Genomic DNA, 18,435 nt, shown 5'->3' on the forward strand with positions numbered 1-18,435 from the left:
CAATTTACCATTAGTACATATGATAATCCCAGAAACGCCGCATCAGTTTACACCTGTCACGTGCCACAACAAAAACGTAATTAGCGTGTAACTAACACACACACACAGCTCATATACACAACAGTATTATGACTCCTGGGACGTACTGAAATAACATCTAACAACAAAAACCCGGCCCTCATAATATTGTGTCATTAAAGGCACATTCAGTGGTTCCGTAATTGGCTCATTTCAGCAAATCGCACGATGTATATTTTCGTGTCTGTTGGTCTTTAATTTGACGGATTTGATTAATCCAGCAATTTCATATTAACCCTGCTACACAGGTATCACAAGTTGTTAATATGCAAACATACTATATACAGACAAGCGTGATGAAGAATAGAAACTATTTAATGAATAATCTAAAATTAGTATTGCTACTTCCTCTTTACTCTGTCACCTTTTGTATTCCATTGCATACAACAAGTTGTTCAACCAGTCTATTAACTATAATTGTACTGAAGCTAAATCTGTAGACAAAATGGGAGAAATATAGAAAGATATTGCCTCAGTCTATGAAACCAACCTTTGATGAAGCGACGGGAACTTGAGTTAACAGGCCAGGCTTACCCATCCGAGTGTCACGGCCACATACCATGCTGGCTTACACCAGCAACGCCAACAACAACCTGCCGACTTCTACGCCACACCTCCGGGTGGTCGGTTACACACGAAATATAGCGGTTAACAGGAAGTATAAAAGCCCACAGTGACAATCGAAAATGAAATAATACAGTCCAGTTTTCGTGCATGGGTCACTGAGAGATTCTCACTCCACAATAATGTTTCGCTTGTTGACGTATGAACGAATTAATAACACCGAGTAAGCCATAATTTTCTATTAATTATCATATTTGATATTTGAATACTAGTATAAACATATATGGGAATACATACTTAAAAACATTAACTAAATCAACGTGTTTGTTCGTTTGCTTGTTTGTTCGTTGTTTAAAGCCTCGCTCAGCAAAGTTCCATTCAAAACAGCTGCTTTAAACCTACCGATTCTAAACCAGACAATCAAGTGATTGATAGTGTGTACAAGGATTTACTCCACCCGGGTAATATGGCATGTAATCGAACAAGCCACCAAGCGATTCATTTATTACCTCTAATAACCAACACAGTCTGCTCAGGACCCAACGCTTTGACCAACTTATTTAAAATATTTATCTAAACATTCCTAACCTAAAATACCCCACGAGAGAAAACGAGAGAGAGAGAGAGAGAGAGAGAGAGAGAGAGAGAGAGAGAGAGAGAGAGAGAGAGAGAGAGAGAGAGAGAGAGAGGGAGGGAGGAGAGGGAGAGATAGAGAGATCGGTGTTCATATTAATCAACATACAGTTGGGAGACAGAGAGAGAGAGAGAGAGAGAGAGAGAGAGAGAGAGAGAGAGAGAGAGAGAGAGAGAGAGAGAGAGAGGGAGGGAGAGGAAGGGAGAGAGAGCGAAATCGGTGTTCATATTAATCAACATACAGTTGGGAGACAGAGAGAGAGACACACAGAGAGAGAAAGAGAGAGGGTGGGGTGTTCATATTAATCAACGTACTGTAGGGTTATTTTGTTGTTTTAAAACCTTCAGGTCATATAAATACCTCGCACCATACATCCTGTCACTACATACAACCCTACTGTTAGTATAAGGACTTACAAAGGGGTCTATCAGCTTAACCTCTCTTAACCTGCCAGGAATGCCGTATTAAATTAAATCAATAATGTTCCAACTACTTAAATTTTTATGGCCTTTTTTACGGATGTGGCAGTAACGAGCATGAAAAATCCATATACATCCATTAAATATACAAATACTAGGCATATGTTAGTAGATTGGACTGCCCTGAACATAAACTCAGTAGATCTCATGACACAAATATGAAACACGTGCTAATACGTTTATGGCCAATATGAGGCCTTTAACAATCTGCATATATTTATTATGATAAAAAATATATAAGCCAATTCAAGAGAATAATCGGTCTCGATTATGATCCGGAACAGATTTGATTGTGGTCAAATAGTGATGGAAATGTTACAAATGGCTCATTGAAGTGTGAGTGAAAAGGTAGATGTTTTCCCTATACCAACCAACCGGACAGCTGTTTTTTCTCTGTCAATATATTGGACTTTAGCTGCATATGGTATTTGAACGCATTAGTAAGTTCAGAACACTATATGGCACTGGGTATCCACATTTCTCAAAAAGATATATGCATTTGCGCCGACTATTGTACAAGCCGTTTTCATTTCGTTAAAACGTTCTGGGCCCCGTTCCTCAAAGCGATCGTAGCGCTAGGGTGATCGTAACTCCCATACTTTAACATAGACTTAGGACTGTCGTAGCGCTACGATCGCTTTGAGGAACGGGGCCCTGATCAATGCATAAGATATACATGTTGCATCGTGTGATGGGAATGACTCATACGAACTCTGTGCGCGTAGCCATCTACGTCTGTCGCTGTAAAACACCTACCTGTTGACAGAGTATAAAAAACATAAACAGACCATACACCACCTTTTTCTAGGCATATCACACACGACTAATCGATAAAATGTAAGTTAACGACCCTCGACAACTGACACAACCTGGAGGTAAGACCTTGGTGGTTTGCTAATCCCCATGGGATAAACTTCTTACAGGGTCCTTCTTGAACTACATATCAAGCATGGTCATGCGTGAAAACATGGGCTCCGTGCAGCTCGTGTTACTGCGTCCATCATGTAGATATGGCAAATATGACTTTAACAGCACGCAGCCGGATTTCGTATACTGACTGTGATCTTTATATCAGTAATATAACAAAAGTCTGGGCAGACATTGGTGACTGTGATCTTTATATCAGAAATATAACAATAGTCTGGGCAGACATTGGTGACTGTGATCTTTATATCAGAAATATAACAATAGTCTGGGCAGAGACATTAACAATACCCCCACTGCACCTCTCGCCTCGAGTATCTCTGCATCAATTGTGTTGCCAAGTTTAAACGGTTAGATAATTTAAGAAGCGAAAGTAAGTTGTGATTGGTTCGCTCAACTTCCCAGCGTAGACACCTGATTGGATAAAAAGCCAGCAAAGGGAGGTATAAAATCATCGGGCCAAGCCGTGGATGCATCCAGGATATAGTGGAGAGTGATCGTAACGTATACCCTGAAGATTATCGAGGATGTCTTGTCACTGGAATGTCCGGATTTGGCTGATTAGGAACCGAGTGGCTTGGATGTGACTTTGGGTGACGATTAAAAGAAGGCTAAGACTATTCAAAATGTATGAGCAAACCAAAACATGAGTGTTACGGCAAGTTTCTTAGCGGTTGACAGTTTGATTCATGGGAGTTAGTTCCCTTGTGAACGGATGCTGGGAGCGAGCGGGAAACATGGGTGCGATGTGGTCTTGCGAACTTACCAAGTCATTGTGTACTCTGATGCAGCATAACGTTGCACGTGCTCAATAGTCAGCAGCACTAACAGTGCCAGCGCGTACAGGTCAAACGTGGAAGTTTGTGTTGTTACGATTGTGAGATTTGCGAACGTTGGCCCGTGAGGGGATTGAATTTTGGACTGCGATGTTATATGTGCGAATACGAAATGAAAATTGACTGGAATGTGGTTTCTCGTGTTGTTCTTCGATTTTGGAAACATTACGATGAGTCTAATTAACCTATTCAGACAATGACCTACTTTTCAGCCGATCCGAATTTTCTCGTGTGAAAGTGAAAAGAGACACTACAAACAACTATGGTTACACTGAATTCCAATTCGTTGTTTCAAAAGACAATGGTATTTACAAGTTAATTTTAATTTTAAACTTTAATAACATCGTATTTCTATATTTTATGGCGAGGTAGCATGACCTTAACTAAGACGTCACAGACTGCCCCCGTTAGATGAGGTCGTAAAATGATTCACAATTCATCTGATCACTGGTTACACCTGTTATGTGTCGTTTGCGCTTATTCAGTGTATTTTTGTAATGCACAATGTGATTGAAATAATATCAAGTCCGTACCAGACTGCCAAACTTTTCTAGCGGCAGAGCCTCGTTTTGAGATTTCCATGATTTCCGTTTGTCAGAGCACGCTGTACGACAGAGCACGCTGCACAACGTGTTTGCAAGGATTAGAAGGAGCGTAGTGTTGCAATATACAAGTGGTTAGATGTATCAAATAATACTGATTAATATTTATGTATCCAGCTGAATGAATTGGTCTCAAAATTCTGGACTGGTTATTGTACTAAGTTGCGCAATAGGGTGGAAGCCAGTCAGCAGGAAACGAGACTGTTGTGTAATCAATGTTTTGACTTGAATACAAAACAAAAAATAACACACTACCAAAAAAAAACAACAAACAACCCCCACCCCTCCAAAACAATATCCCAAAAGACAAAAACAAGAAACAAAGCCCCAAAACAATAATCACTGAAGAATTTTCACGAACAAAGAACCTCGTCTATCCGGACTCTCCGCTTTCTGGTCAGTGTGTTGGGAACGATTGTGTGTGTGTGTGTGCGTGCGTGCGTGCGTGCGTGCGTGCGTGCGTGCGTGAGCTTACGTCACAAAAATCATGAGCTATTATTCACATGGACTGAACTAACCTACCAGTAACTGAATCTGCAAAACACCTGATGAAGACTTGACATCCTTTATCATTTATGTATGTGGACTTTACCATGCTTCGTTTATCTGGATAACATAACGTCCTGATTAACGAGGTTACACATGGTTTCAATATGACCTCCACTTTCATCCGACTAAATCCAATACTGCATCATCATAACAAAGACAGTGTATACTCACAGTGCTTGTCAATTTATCACTCCAGCCCCCTCAACTCCCTGTTGGGGTCCCCAAGGGAGGTAATTACCGTTAAACACATAATTATCTTCATAACCAGTCCCTCCGCATGCTCTTTATGGGATCTCATTAACACGACACTTCAAGCAATCAGCTACGTCAGGTGAAATACACACCCACCAGGTAAAGACTGCCTGCGATGGCGCGGGAGTCGACTTATCCCGCCGTAATGTATAGCACCACGCTCCAGCTGTTAAGCGGCGGTGCAACGTTATATATTCATATTTATTGATAAATCGACCCCATACTTCATGCAATTATTACCTCGACTGCTGTCATATTCTGCCATTTGGTATATTAATGTATTTTTATTTATATAGAAATGATGAAATTACATGTGTTAAAACATTGTTGAGTGGTTAAATATGGGGCGATTTATTAGTGCTGTAATGTTCATATGAAAATTGAAGCAAACCTACAAATATGGGTTTTCAATGCTACACCTATTGATGATCATAAGCTGTCGGTGTGATTTACAGGCGATTTGGTTGGATGGGTTGAAACAGTGTGCACGTATGTGATTAATAACAAGGGTGATTAACAGATACACAACGAATCTTGTACTCCAACATGCTATTCAGCTATAACACCTCTCTTGTTTCAGAGCATCATTACGATGTATTTCATAAACCGCATATTGTCTTTCAGTTATATCAGTATCTTAAAAAACAACACTTGTGTAATATAAAACTATTTCTTGGTAACGTTACAGGGGATTTAACGCGCACATCCCTCGCCCCTCAATTTTGAGATGCTGAATAATGGTGAAAGGTCTCACTGATCCTTAGATTAAAATGTAGTTAAATATGCCGGTGTGATAACGAACCTTGTTGAATGAGCTCCGGGAATAGGTTCAACTGACCTCTAACATGTACCACTCCATTTCTAAACCAGGTCTTTTTATTCAAAAGTGTATATTGCAAAGTATTTACTCATTCATAAAATATGATTTCATTGTTGCAAATCCCCGTACTCGACAATTCTCTGCCTATAGCATGAGGGCTGTAACGATATTCGCTTTAACCGATGTCGATATTACCGGTATGTCCTACTTTACGAGTGAGTGAGTTTAGTTTTATTCCGCTTTTAGCAATATTCCAGCAATATCACGAAAGGGGACACCAGAAATAGGCTTCACAGATTGTATCCATGTGGGGAATCGAACCCGGGTCTTCGGCGTGACGAGCGAACGCTTTAACCACTATGCTACCCCACCGCCCCGCCTTCTTTACGATATAACAACTATATCCTCCTTTATTACATCTTTGAGACTCTCTGTGTCCTACTTTGTTTCATCTGAAATTTACTGTATCCATTATTACAGTTTTTCTGTATATCCCACTTCGTTATAACCGATATTCGCTTTTCCTATTTCGTTATAACGGACATTCGTTTTTCCGATTTCGTTATATCCGATATTTATTATTCTCTTCGTTATAAACGACATTCATTACATGAAACTCCGTTGTGACCGATACATTCCATATCCCACTTCGTTATATCCCATATTCGTTACATTCGATTTCGTTTTATATGCAGCTAGTAATACCATACCTTTTGTAACCAATACCCGTTCAATACTGCCTCGCAATAAAATTTATTTCCAGTATCCTATTTCGTTAGAAACATTAGCCAAATCCCACTTTGCAGCAATCCACATTTCCTGAAACCAATTTCGCTTCACCACATGTCAAAATCCCGGAACAATTCTGCGAGTGTAGCGATTATTTCTCTGGCAATTATTTTACCACCTGTTTTTACAGGACAAAAATAATGACATACATAAAACAAACATCTCATATTATCCCTTTTTCAGCTGTACAATGACTCACACTTCAGCTTCTTGAATAAGAAACACAATATTGGAAATTACTCGAGTCTTGAAGTCTATTGCTTGTCTGCGATATTGACTTGTGTTGTTCTTTTCAGCGAGAGCTAGCAATTCCCTGCACACATTGTCATGGTGGTATCCTCATGGCGTCATTTTTGTGCACTTGATAGGTTTTTTATTTATAAAATTGTATTTAGATATTTCAAATTTGACCGTGCATTGTAGCAAGGACACGGAGCTGTCTTCCTGACTGTTAAGAACAGAATTCCAACATGAAACAGATAAACAATTATGACGGTCAGTGCAGAGTTTATCAACCAGAATCATGACATGATTATGTGTATATGTTTCGGGGTTAAAAATGACACCTACAAATAAATATGCTGTAAAAATATCACTCACTTATATTTTTACAAATCTAAACTTATACATGTAGTTTGTTGAACTGACAATTTGAAAATACAGAAATATATCTTCGATAGGTTTTATGAGCATATTACCCGTGAAGATCCGGGTTAGAATTGATCTTCAGTAACCCAGTGAGAAGCGACTAACGGGATCAGGTGGTCAGGCTCGCTGACTTGGTTGACACTTCTCATCGGTTCCCAGTTGCGTAGATCGATGCTCGTGCTTTTGATCACTGGATTGTCTTGTCCAGACTAGACTATTTACAGGCTGCCGCCATGTAGCTGGAATATTGCTGAATGCGGCGTAAAACTAAACTCACTCACCTATTCACTTATGAGCATATTATTACGCTATTATGAATTGATATCAACGGTTTAGTTTGGTGTGTGTGTGTGTGTGTGTGTGTTTAACGCAGCATATATTGCTAATTGTTTCATAATGATTCAACATTCATATAGCGTTAATTATACATGTAATTTGAGTACATGTGATATACATGCATTGGGAAATAATTAACTCTGGAGGGTAGAAATTAAATCTAACAGTGATTGATTATTTCATTTGACTATAGTGTTGTGCAGCTTAACGATAAAACCTCAAAACCAAACACTTGCAAAGAGACTTTGACCTAAAATATTCATATAATACGTCACTAGGCTGAAATCAGTTACTGAAACAGAGGTCCCACAACCATCTATGATAGCCATATCACATACAACGCCATCAAACACATATTTCTTGTTTGACCGGACAGTTGATTTCGTTTTAATGAGGTCACACTGTGTGTGGTTGTATATTTAAGCAGAATATATAGCACAGTAATTCCTGTCCAACGCCTGTGAAATTATTCCACAACAGAATATTAACTAGTTATTTGAAATACAAGAAGGGCTATTACATGCTTAGACTGTGGTGTTCATAAGAATCTTTGACTGGGAAATGTCATGGGTACGTTGACCTCTTGCGATAGTTACTAATGACAGAGACCATATATCGGTATATGGTCTCTGCCAATGACTAGGATTGTTTTCCTGGGCCCCGTTTCACAAAGCTCTTGTAGCGCTACGACTATCGTAAGTCAATGTTACAGTATAGAAAGTGCGAATGCTACGAGAAAAGTTCTTCGGCTTACGAGGGCGTTGTGAAACGGGCCTCTGGTCTGTTAATATATAACTTCATACACGCATATATAAGCAGCCAATACACAAAATTATATTCATTTGTATGATGCTGTTACTGATCTATTTAAAGTGTACGAATGCATACTTGGTCGCGTCACTAAATGGCTGAAACGTCGATGAGACGTAAAACTCAACTACTGATATATTTGTATCTACTCCGAACCAGATCTGCACCTCGCCTGAACCTGACCTGAAATTGACTGATTGGTGAATTTGATTCTAATCTGTATCTGAACTACATGACGTGGAAGGACCTGAACCCGATCTGAACCTGGTATGAACCAAATACTGTCCTGGTAGTTTATTGATTGTGTAGTGAAATAAAAAGAACAATACTGAATGTCAGTAACTTTCCTTGTTGCAACATTTGTCCTGGTGTGTGATTATCATGAGTGACGTGGCCTATTAGACAAACTAAAGCCTTAGTCCCTGAATATATAGAATTTTGATAGTAACAAATAGATCCATTTAAATTGAAAAGGACCCCTAGGGAGACCTGGAAATCTAGAGCTGCTTCATTTAGGGCTTTAGCATTGCAGAGATGGCTTGGCAGTAGGGAAAATAATATGGTTCAGGGACTGTGAGACAGACTAGTAGCCTGTCAATACAGCTCACTACCAGCCCCCCACCCCCACCCACGGTAAATAACACCACGCCGACACAGACACTAACACATTAAAGCGAAAATACACAGAAGTAGATCCTACACAATATCCGACCTATGACATTCTCCAGCTGGAAGGAAAAAACCAACATGCAACAAATAGAAATGGGTTTTATGATGATTAAAAAGACGCTTGCCGTGTATAATCTTCTGAGAATTTCCCTTAATGATTTCAACCGTGTGTGTAGTTGTTGCAAATTACAAATAAACATGCTTTTTGTCGACACACGGCTTCTACATTTCACGCCCATCCATCATGATGCAAAAACAGAGAGCTTGTAGTTTCAACAAGTTTGAAATTCCATTGGACTCTTTGTGAGCTTTGCTTGTACATGTTCCCTGGCCCTAATCTTGAGAATGACAATCTGTACAATATATGATAACGTTTCACAGAAATAATAAAAATGTTACAATATTAATGATTGTCAGACGAAACCCAGAAATGTCTCTAAGTACACGACCTGTTTATTACATAGCACAAGCTCGTCTACAATATTAACATAACGCGATACGCTGGCGACATATTACGATGTCGAGGATACTACATATTACCTGTAGACGATGTCGAAGATAATACATTTTACCCGTAGACGATGTCGAGGATAATACATTTTACCCGTAGACGATGTCGAGGATACTACATATTACCTGTTGACGATGTCGAGGACAATACATATTACCTGTAGACGATGTCGAGGATAATACATATTACCTGTTGACGATGTCGAGGATAACACATATTAGTTGTAGACGATGTCGAGGACAATACATATTACCTGTAGACGATGTCGAGGACAATACATATTACCTGTAGACAATGTCGAGGATAATACATATTACCTGTAGACAATGTCGAGGATAATACATTTTACCCGTAGACGATGTCGAGGACAATACATATTACCTGTAGACAATGTCGAGGATAATACATATTACCTGTAGACGATGTCGAGGACAATACATATTACCTGTAGACAATGTCGAGGATAATACATTTTACCCGTAGACGATGTCGAGGACAATACATATTACCTGTAGACAATGTCGAGGATAATACATATTACCTGTAGACGATGTCGAGGACAATACATATTACCTGTAGACAATGTCGAGGACAATACATATTACCTGTAGACAATGTCGAGGATAATACATATTACCTGTAGACGATGTCGAGGATAATACATTTTACCTGTAGGCGATGCCGAGGATAACACATATTAGTTGTAGACGATGTCGAGGACAATACATTTTACCTGTAGGCGATGTCGAGGATAACACATATTACCTGTAGACAATGTCGAGGATAATACATATTACCTGTAGACAATGTCGAGGATAATACATTTTACCTGTAGGCGATGTCGAGGATAACACATATTACCTGTAGACAATGTCGAGGATAATACATATTACCTGTAGACAATGTCGAGGATAATACATATTACCTGTAGACGATGTCGAGGATAATACATTTTACCTGTTGACGATGTCGAGGATAATACATATTACCTGTAGACGATGCCGAGGATAATACATATTACCTGTAGACGATGTCGAGGACAATACATATTACCTGTAGACAATGTCGAGGATAATACATATTACCTGTAGACGATGCCGAGGATAACACATATTAGTTGTAGACGCTGTCGAGGATAATACATATTACCTGTAGACGATGCCGAGGATAATACATATTACCTGTAGACGATGTCGAGGATAACACATATTAGTTGTAGACGATGTCGAGGATAATACATTTTACCTGTAGACGATGTCGAGGATAACACATATTAGTTGTAGACGATGTCGAGGATAATACATATTACCTGTAGACAATGTCGAGGATAATACATTTTACCTGTAGACGATGTCGAGGATAATACATTTTACCTGTTGACGATGTCGAGGATAATACATATTACCTGTAGACGATGCCGAGGATAACACATATTAGTTGTAGACGCTGTCGAGGATAATACATATTACCTGTAGACGATGCCGAGGATAATACATATTACCTGTAGACGATGTCGAGGATAACACATATTAGTTGTAGACGATGTCGAGGATAATACATTTTACCTGTAGACGATGTCGAGGATAACACATATTAGTTGTAGACGATGTCGAGGATAATACATATTAGTTGTAGACGATGTCGAGGATACTACATATTACCTGCAGACGACGACGAGGATAACTCATATATTGATATCTGTCGTCTATGACATCTTCATAAATGTTTTCCTCTATCGTATATCACGCAGGCGGTTAATGATTGTGACTACGTAATAGGCCATTCTAAAATACCACATGTCAGTTGTAGAGTGTAATATCAACGCTTTATGTAAATAACTCTTTTGTGTTGAAGCAGTATATGTCCAAGTCAGACCTCGTTAATCCGGACGCCGTCAGTCAGGATATCAAGACTTATACTGTACAGCTGTTATGCTATATTCCAAGGACATTACTACATACTCATGATTTGTTAATACGGATATTCGTTAATCTGGGCGATTGATCTAGAACTAATGTAACCAGTAGATATGAAACAAAGAGACATACTATCACGGTATTACTAGAGACTTACTCTGTACAGGTGTCCTTTCTTCCTCGGTGATTGAACTAGTCCCAAAGGTTACATATCCAACGAAACTGATATCATGTTTACGATAAGCAATGACATACTCCTATCCTGACATGTATTTGTCATGCAAAATTGCACATGTGACTTCCCTTCAGATATTCCCAAACAACTGTCGCTTCTACCGCAAGAGTTTGTCATCAGTCAACAAACGCGTTCTAAAGTGCATTCATGAAAAATACAACCTTAGCGTCGAGGAGGTCAGAGGTCATTTGTATATCGAATCGAACTCCAACATGTCTGCTAATAATAATTTATATTAACATCTATTTTGTAAAGATCAGAATCGTTATATTTTGCATGATATTTAAAAATTTCATTAATTTAAAGTACGATATCCCTCGTGTACTATATAAAGCTCATCGTTTCTATTTAATGGCCATAGATTGCTTGTAGCTGTCAAAACCTGTCAATCATGAGATAACATTGTTTATGGTGTATATTCTGGGCTCTGTTGGAAGCGTGCCAGGTGTATATTGGTGATTATCTCTTATTAAGTGCAGCTTGAAACGAACAAGACCCAGGTTGTAATAAAATGCACATATCCTGATCACATGCAGCGAAATGAACAGCCCCTGTTGAGAACGCCAAAACATGAAATACACGTACAGGTGTGTAATCAGCTACCTGGATCCTAACGGGGGTTGATGTTAAGTGGCGTCAAATTTAATGTCTCATTAAGGGGCAACTGTATCAGAATTATGATAAAATGTTCATTACAGTTTCTTTAATGTATATAAAAACGCATAGCAAAGCTTACTTTTTAAAAATAGGTCGTATGAATGTTAAATCTACGTTTCTACACTCAACATTAAATTGAAATAAATTCTTCCATTTCTTACACAATGCTAACACTATGCCAGATACAGATGTTTACAGGACTTTTTAACATTGGAAAACACAAGGATAGTTGTTATGGTCAATGTAGAAGTGATATACATAAACAAACGTAGAAAGTTCAAATAATTAAAAACTTTGTATTTACTATGATATATCATACCCATTTCAAACTCATATTCAATAATGTAAATATTATACGATTCCTAGTGTATACAGTATCACTATCACCGTCACTAAACCTATGTGTAATGATTATATACTCATGCCAATAATGGTTGTCACCCCCCTCACCCCAACCCCCACACCTCCACCCCCTCTCCAATTAAAAAAATTGAAGGGGGTGAAAACCATTATTGGCATGAGTATATTATGCTACAGACATCCTTTTTCTGACTCACATCAAATTGCTAATATACTGTTGTTCATGTCAAGACACGATAAAACATGTCGAATTCAATAACTGCTTTGACTATTGTCCGACAGCATATAATTTATGTTATTAAAAACGATATCAACGGTGTATGGCAAACCTGTTAGATTTATCATTCAATATACAACACTGTAAAGAAAACACTAAACGATCATCACGTTGGCAATAAACCCATTTCCCCAATCTCTAAATCATAATGCACATGTATTTTACAACTGCCTTTGGCAAAAGCGATTAGATTTGTCAAAATGATATTTGCAAAGAAGGTGAGGGTGAAAGTAAGTATTTATGTTGATGGACGGTAGCCCGAGGCATCGTCATGCACGGCTATACAACGTTAAACAGATAAACAGCCCACGGTAGGCAGGACGCTCACTAGGGTCAGATATAAAGGTGGGTAGACGTTAATGGTATTCCTGTACAGCACGGATTGTTACTGTTTTGCGGGGTGAAAGATCATCAACTACCTAGAAAACGAGTTCCAGGTGTTGACAGGTGGGGTAGAATAAGAATTTGGGAAATGATATATTATCATGTATGAAGGTTTAGATATGTGCATTGATTATAGCTATGGCAACAGCTGATGCTGTATTTTTGTGAAATATTACTGGTATGCCTGGCTACACTTAGCACGGAGTTACCGATGTTGTTTTCAATAAATATTATCGTTAAAATGTTATTAGTTGCATTCATATTATGTAAGGCACTGAGCATGGCGTGGTGTGCATATGTAACGCTGGGTAAAACTTTATTGGTTTCATTATTAATTCAATCAAATTGTTCGATATGATGTAAATAGCAATATATCAAATATAACACATATACATGGTGATATTATGTTGATACAAGTAAAAACATATAATGCGAGTATCAATATGTTGCTATGCAGCCTTGCGTTCTTGAATTCCTACATTACGAGCATTGCGATTGAGCTTGACGCGACAGCTGTCGAGTTTAAAGTTGAGAGAAACTTTATCCAGCTAAAGGGTGTTTTCCCTCCAATAAAAACACGGTGTAAACGATCCTTAGATACAGGCGCGAGATGGGGCTCCCAATCTCGGTTTATCGCGGGACCCGAACAGCGGGGTCAAACACATAAATCACCTAATATACCTAATTTCCCAACCGATTACTTATCAATCAACGCACGAGCTAAATATTAGATGTGGACATCTGTCAAAGACTCGACCCAGCTCGTCCACACCTCGAAGGCATTTGGTGTTTGTATAGATGTTCAAGTGTCTGCTTATCTTTACAGATATGACTCGTCAAAACTAACATGAACTAGATAAATATATGTTGAATGCTGTAATTATTAATATTCATGAATGTACAGCCGAGTTAGTGACTGACTGACATGAGCGTGATATTGACCCTGGTACGCGGGCTTGAGCGAGTGTAAGAGAATCTGATTGACGGTTATATACAAGCGCCGATCACCACCACGTGTCGTTACTGAAAGTCACTGAACGCCGGAATGTCCTCTGAGACAACGCGTCCATATTGTACGAGGCCTGAATTAACCTATTAAACATGTAACCAAATATCAGTCAATATACAAGCAACCTACCTTTTACAGCAACCAATAGTCATATGTAGTTGAAGTCAGGAGTAGACACCCTTTCTCATTCATTTAATACAACCCGGAAAAAGATTTCCCACTGAATCCAGTTCATGAGAGCTGTTCACAGTTGTTACACATGACCACCAGAGCGAATCGCCTCATCACCAAAAAACGAAAGCACTTTATATGACTGGCTCAATCGCTGTTGTCTAGCGTACAGCACGCTGTAATATCTGCCAGCCCGACTCAAACCCACCTCCTCCTTCTAGGCGGAGCTCTGACTGGGTCAGGGAACTAGCGGATTTAGAATCCTCGTTCGGAGTGGGAGAGCAGTCTTTGACTGTTGCAGATTAAGATCTGTAGTGCTGCGGTAACGTGGACGCTTTGTAAAATAATCCTTCGCGTCACGCTAAATGCTAGCGTTATTTTTAGCTTCCACGGTCTATTTTAGCATATGTACTGTATTATACATCCCCACTCACTGCTTCCTCGAGCACACATCCAGAGAGTGTTCCCCCCTTATACCGGCTTTTGTGTAGTTTATGAAAGGCAAAGCGGGTTATACCACACGGGCTCTCCACAAAACCCTCCCGTTATCAAAATTCTTCAACACAATACCGATAATCGGTACATAGTTTCAAATAAGATATAATATGTTTAAAAATTAAAAATATAATGTTATTCAGCTAAGCACAGATTCGGTGTTGAACCGCTAGTGCTTGGACAAAAGTATACTTTTAAATAGTCAAAGCCCATTTGAGATCGCAAATTTAGTCCTGACCAACTCAAATTAGACACACACTTTTCTTATAAGTATACGATTATTATCGCTTATATTTACACCTGGAATGTATTAGTTTACTGAATTGTTACAGTATACCTCTTAGTTCAACACTTTACACATGTTTTCAACATGAAAATATATACTAGGGAAACTGAACATATTTCTCTTACATATGTATATATAAATAATTGCTCACGTCTACTATTACCGGTCATGATGAATTTGACCTTCATAGCTGCAGATGTAGAGGCTGTCGATTCTAAAAGTAGAACAGTTTAATAAACTAGCCTGCAATGAACACCGCTAACGCCCTCCATGAGGACACGTGACATGTGCGGGTATAAATGTCATTAATTGCACGCATCGCTAATAGTGAAATTAAGCCCCGGAGCATTATAACCGGAGATTTTACTTAACATTAATACATGGTATAGTACACACGACTTAATTACTGGTTATATACTTATCAGCATTCAGAAATTTAATCACAAACAGAGTTTGACTGACACATATTAATTTCATACACACATCGGATAAACTTTAAGTCGATATCACGAGATGCTTAGATAAAGCTGTTGGATATATTTAGAATAATACTTTATACATTCCTGAATACCATTTCGAAATATTTTGTAAGTAGTAGGGGCGGTGGGGTAGCGTAGTGGTTAGAGAGTTCCCAACATGGGTACAATGTGTGAAGCCCATTTCTGGTGCCCCCCGCCGTGATATTGATGGAGCATTGCTAAAAGCGGCGTAAAACCATGCTCACTCACTAACTAACTCACTCACTCACTATTAAGTAGTAGCACGTAACATTCACAGGGGTGGATGAACTCTTTTATAGGTTTACTACTGCCGAAGCCGAAGTTGACTGCTACGGAATACCATGCTACACTAGTGTGGCAAATGCATCTCGTTTCTCGCCACAGGCTTAAGTTGTAAAATAGCAGAAGCCATTTGGTAGCCGTGCAACAATATAGCTGGCAGACATTTCTGGGCTCGTTTATCTTCTTGTACTGATCTGCTATACCTATAATTTTAACGCATAAGTGAGCCAAATGTTGAGATATAATGATTAGTGGATATTGTTTTCAGATCAGATAAGACGGAGCTCAGCAGGGCCGTGTTACGAAGGAAGCATAGATCGCCGACTCGAGTGTAGTTCATTGTTGGTGTGCAATGTTACGTATACAAGCACCCCGGGTAGGCGCAGGTACCCGTATGGTAATATTAACAGCAGACAAGAGAACTTGCGGGTAATCTATGAATACAAACTGAGTTTGACGGTTCTCGAATAAATACTACTTAACACCAATTAACATATTGGAATAATAATAATTAAAATGTACAACCTCTACCTAGGTGGGCTTCTGGGGGTGAGGCTCGGGTAATTGACATTCCTTGCAAGCTTGGTCTACTCTGGAATATGGATTAACGAAATTTTAGCACGAGTTGCGTCCCCTGTGACACGATAGGAACATGAATGAAGAAATATTTCTTTTCGATTTTACATATGATAAACTAATGCAATACATTCAGGGTGGTAAGGTGGGTCCTGGATTGACAGAAATCCGGATTAGTCATGGTCCGGTTCCAACAGATTCTAGTTGATATTTTCCTGGCGCTAATGCTAACCCGAATTACAAGGACACACTGTAGCGGCTGGATACAAATCCCTTGATACAACAACTGGACATTAGCTGGACGTATATGCCCGATAAGTTGCCGTACAGTCCGCCTTTAAGGTTCTCATGACCTCTTCACTCGGCGATGTGACGTAGCTTATTTTTAGCATCCGCGCTAATACTGCTACAACGAATAGATTAAAAAAATACAGCATTAACAGATCAACCGCCTATGTTGACATTAGCTTTCATCAGCTTGTTAAACTGGGCATAAAGGAACTGGCTAAATTGCGTTTAGAGAATCGTCGATACAAACAAATGAAAAGTAAACATTGAGAGAGTCAGGTCTTCTTGAATTCGATTATCGACCTTAAAACTGAATTAAGCCACGTTACCCTGGATTTCGTGACAATAGTTACCCAGGATTTAGTGACAATAGTTACCATGGAGTAGAGACAATATGTGTTTGCAGGTAGTGAACTGTCATCGCCAGGGTTGTATGCAGGAGCGTGTTTGATAATTACAACCGGGCTATGAATGCATGTGCTTTTTGTCCGAAGTATTGGATGAACAACTGAATGGAATGTGTTTGCGTTCACACCAATGCAGACCGCCTCCGTGGTGTAGTGGTTAGAGCGTCCGCCCGGAGAGCGGAAGGTCGCGGGTTCGATCCCCGACCGCGTCATACCAAAAGACGTTAAAATATGGTACTTGTTGGTCCCTGCCTGGCGCTCGGCATTATTGGGTACAACAAGGACTGGTCGGATCGGAGTCAGTATACTGTGTCTGAGTGGGGTATTCATGCTTCACTGCGGCATGGTATCTCAGTGAGCTAGCACTATAAAACCAGCTTAAGTCTGGGCTAGTACAAGCAGCCGCACATACACATACACACGCATGCACGTCGTCATATGAGCGAAATATTCTCAAGCACGACGTTAAACCCAATTTCACCTCACCTCACCTCACACCAATGCAGAGATGGCTACACCTGAACAATGCAGTGAGCACAGCGCATCCTCATTCAGAAATAATTATACTTACATGTACACTCTTCAGAAAAAGAAACGCATAGGTGATTTTGAGAATATTGGATTCATGTAGCAACGGCAAAAACAGTACAAGTATACTAGTTCTTTCCAAAACGTCATCTTTGTGTGATTGTAAAGGACTTCAGCGGGGAAAACGCGGCAATTTTAACTGTTTCCCTTCTTTTAGAAGCGTTTGAAGAAATATTCGCCAAAATGTCACCAAGAAAACATGCAAAGCAAAATCAACGTGCAAGTAAGCGGAAAAGCATGTGGTATCGATCACCATAAAAAGGCAAACGTTGTGTTTAATTTGGACATTTTTTGTGTGTCATTTTTGCCTGGAAAAGAGGAACCCATCATGCCACGACTGAGTGCCGCCGATAGAAACATCGCCATAGGCCGCCTTGAAGTTGGGGAGTCGCAGTCTGCATTTGCCCGACATTTCATCAGAGCACCATATCTCGCCTTTGGGATCGGCTGTCCAAGAGTTACCACCCAAGCCCAGAACCGCTACATCCGGGTTACTCACTTGC

General features: G+C 39.5%; 1 protein-coding gene across 5 annotated transcripts in view; it reads right to left on the reverse strand.

Annotated features, from left to right (window-relative positions):
- The window catches only part of LOC124267557 (5-hydroxytryptamine receptor 1F-like), a 205,730-nt gene that overhangs the window by 44,016 nt on the left and 143,279 nt on the right, over positions 1–18,435 (reverse strand). Inside the window, exon 1 of one of the 5 annotated variants that reach the window (XM_046702502.1) lies at positions 14,469–14,906. The exons of 2 other annotated variants lie outside the window; for them this stretch is intronic. The gene's annotated coding sequence lies outside the window, so the exon portion shown is untranslated. Of the gene's footprint in view, positions 1–568; positions 697–4,837; positions 4,862–14,468; positions 14,907–18,435 lie in introns of those variants that run through there. 2 more of the 5 variants (XM_046702503.1, XM_046702499.1) reach the window with 2 other exon arrangements.

The sequence above is a fragment of the Haliotis rubra genome, unplaced genomic scaffold (genome assembly GCF_003918875.1).
Source record: "Haliotis rubra isolate DU_JTF1 unplaced genomic scaffold, ASM391887v1 Scf132, whole genome shotgun sequence".
Classification (NCBI taxonomy): Eukaryota; Metazoa; Mollusca; class Gastropoda; order Lepetellida; family Haliotidae; genus Haliotis; species Haliotis rubra.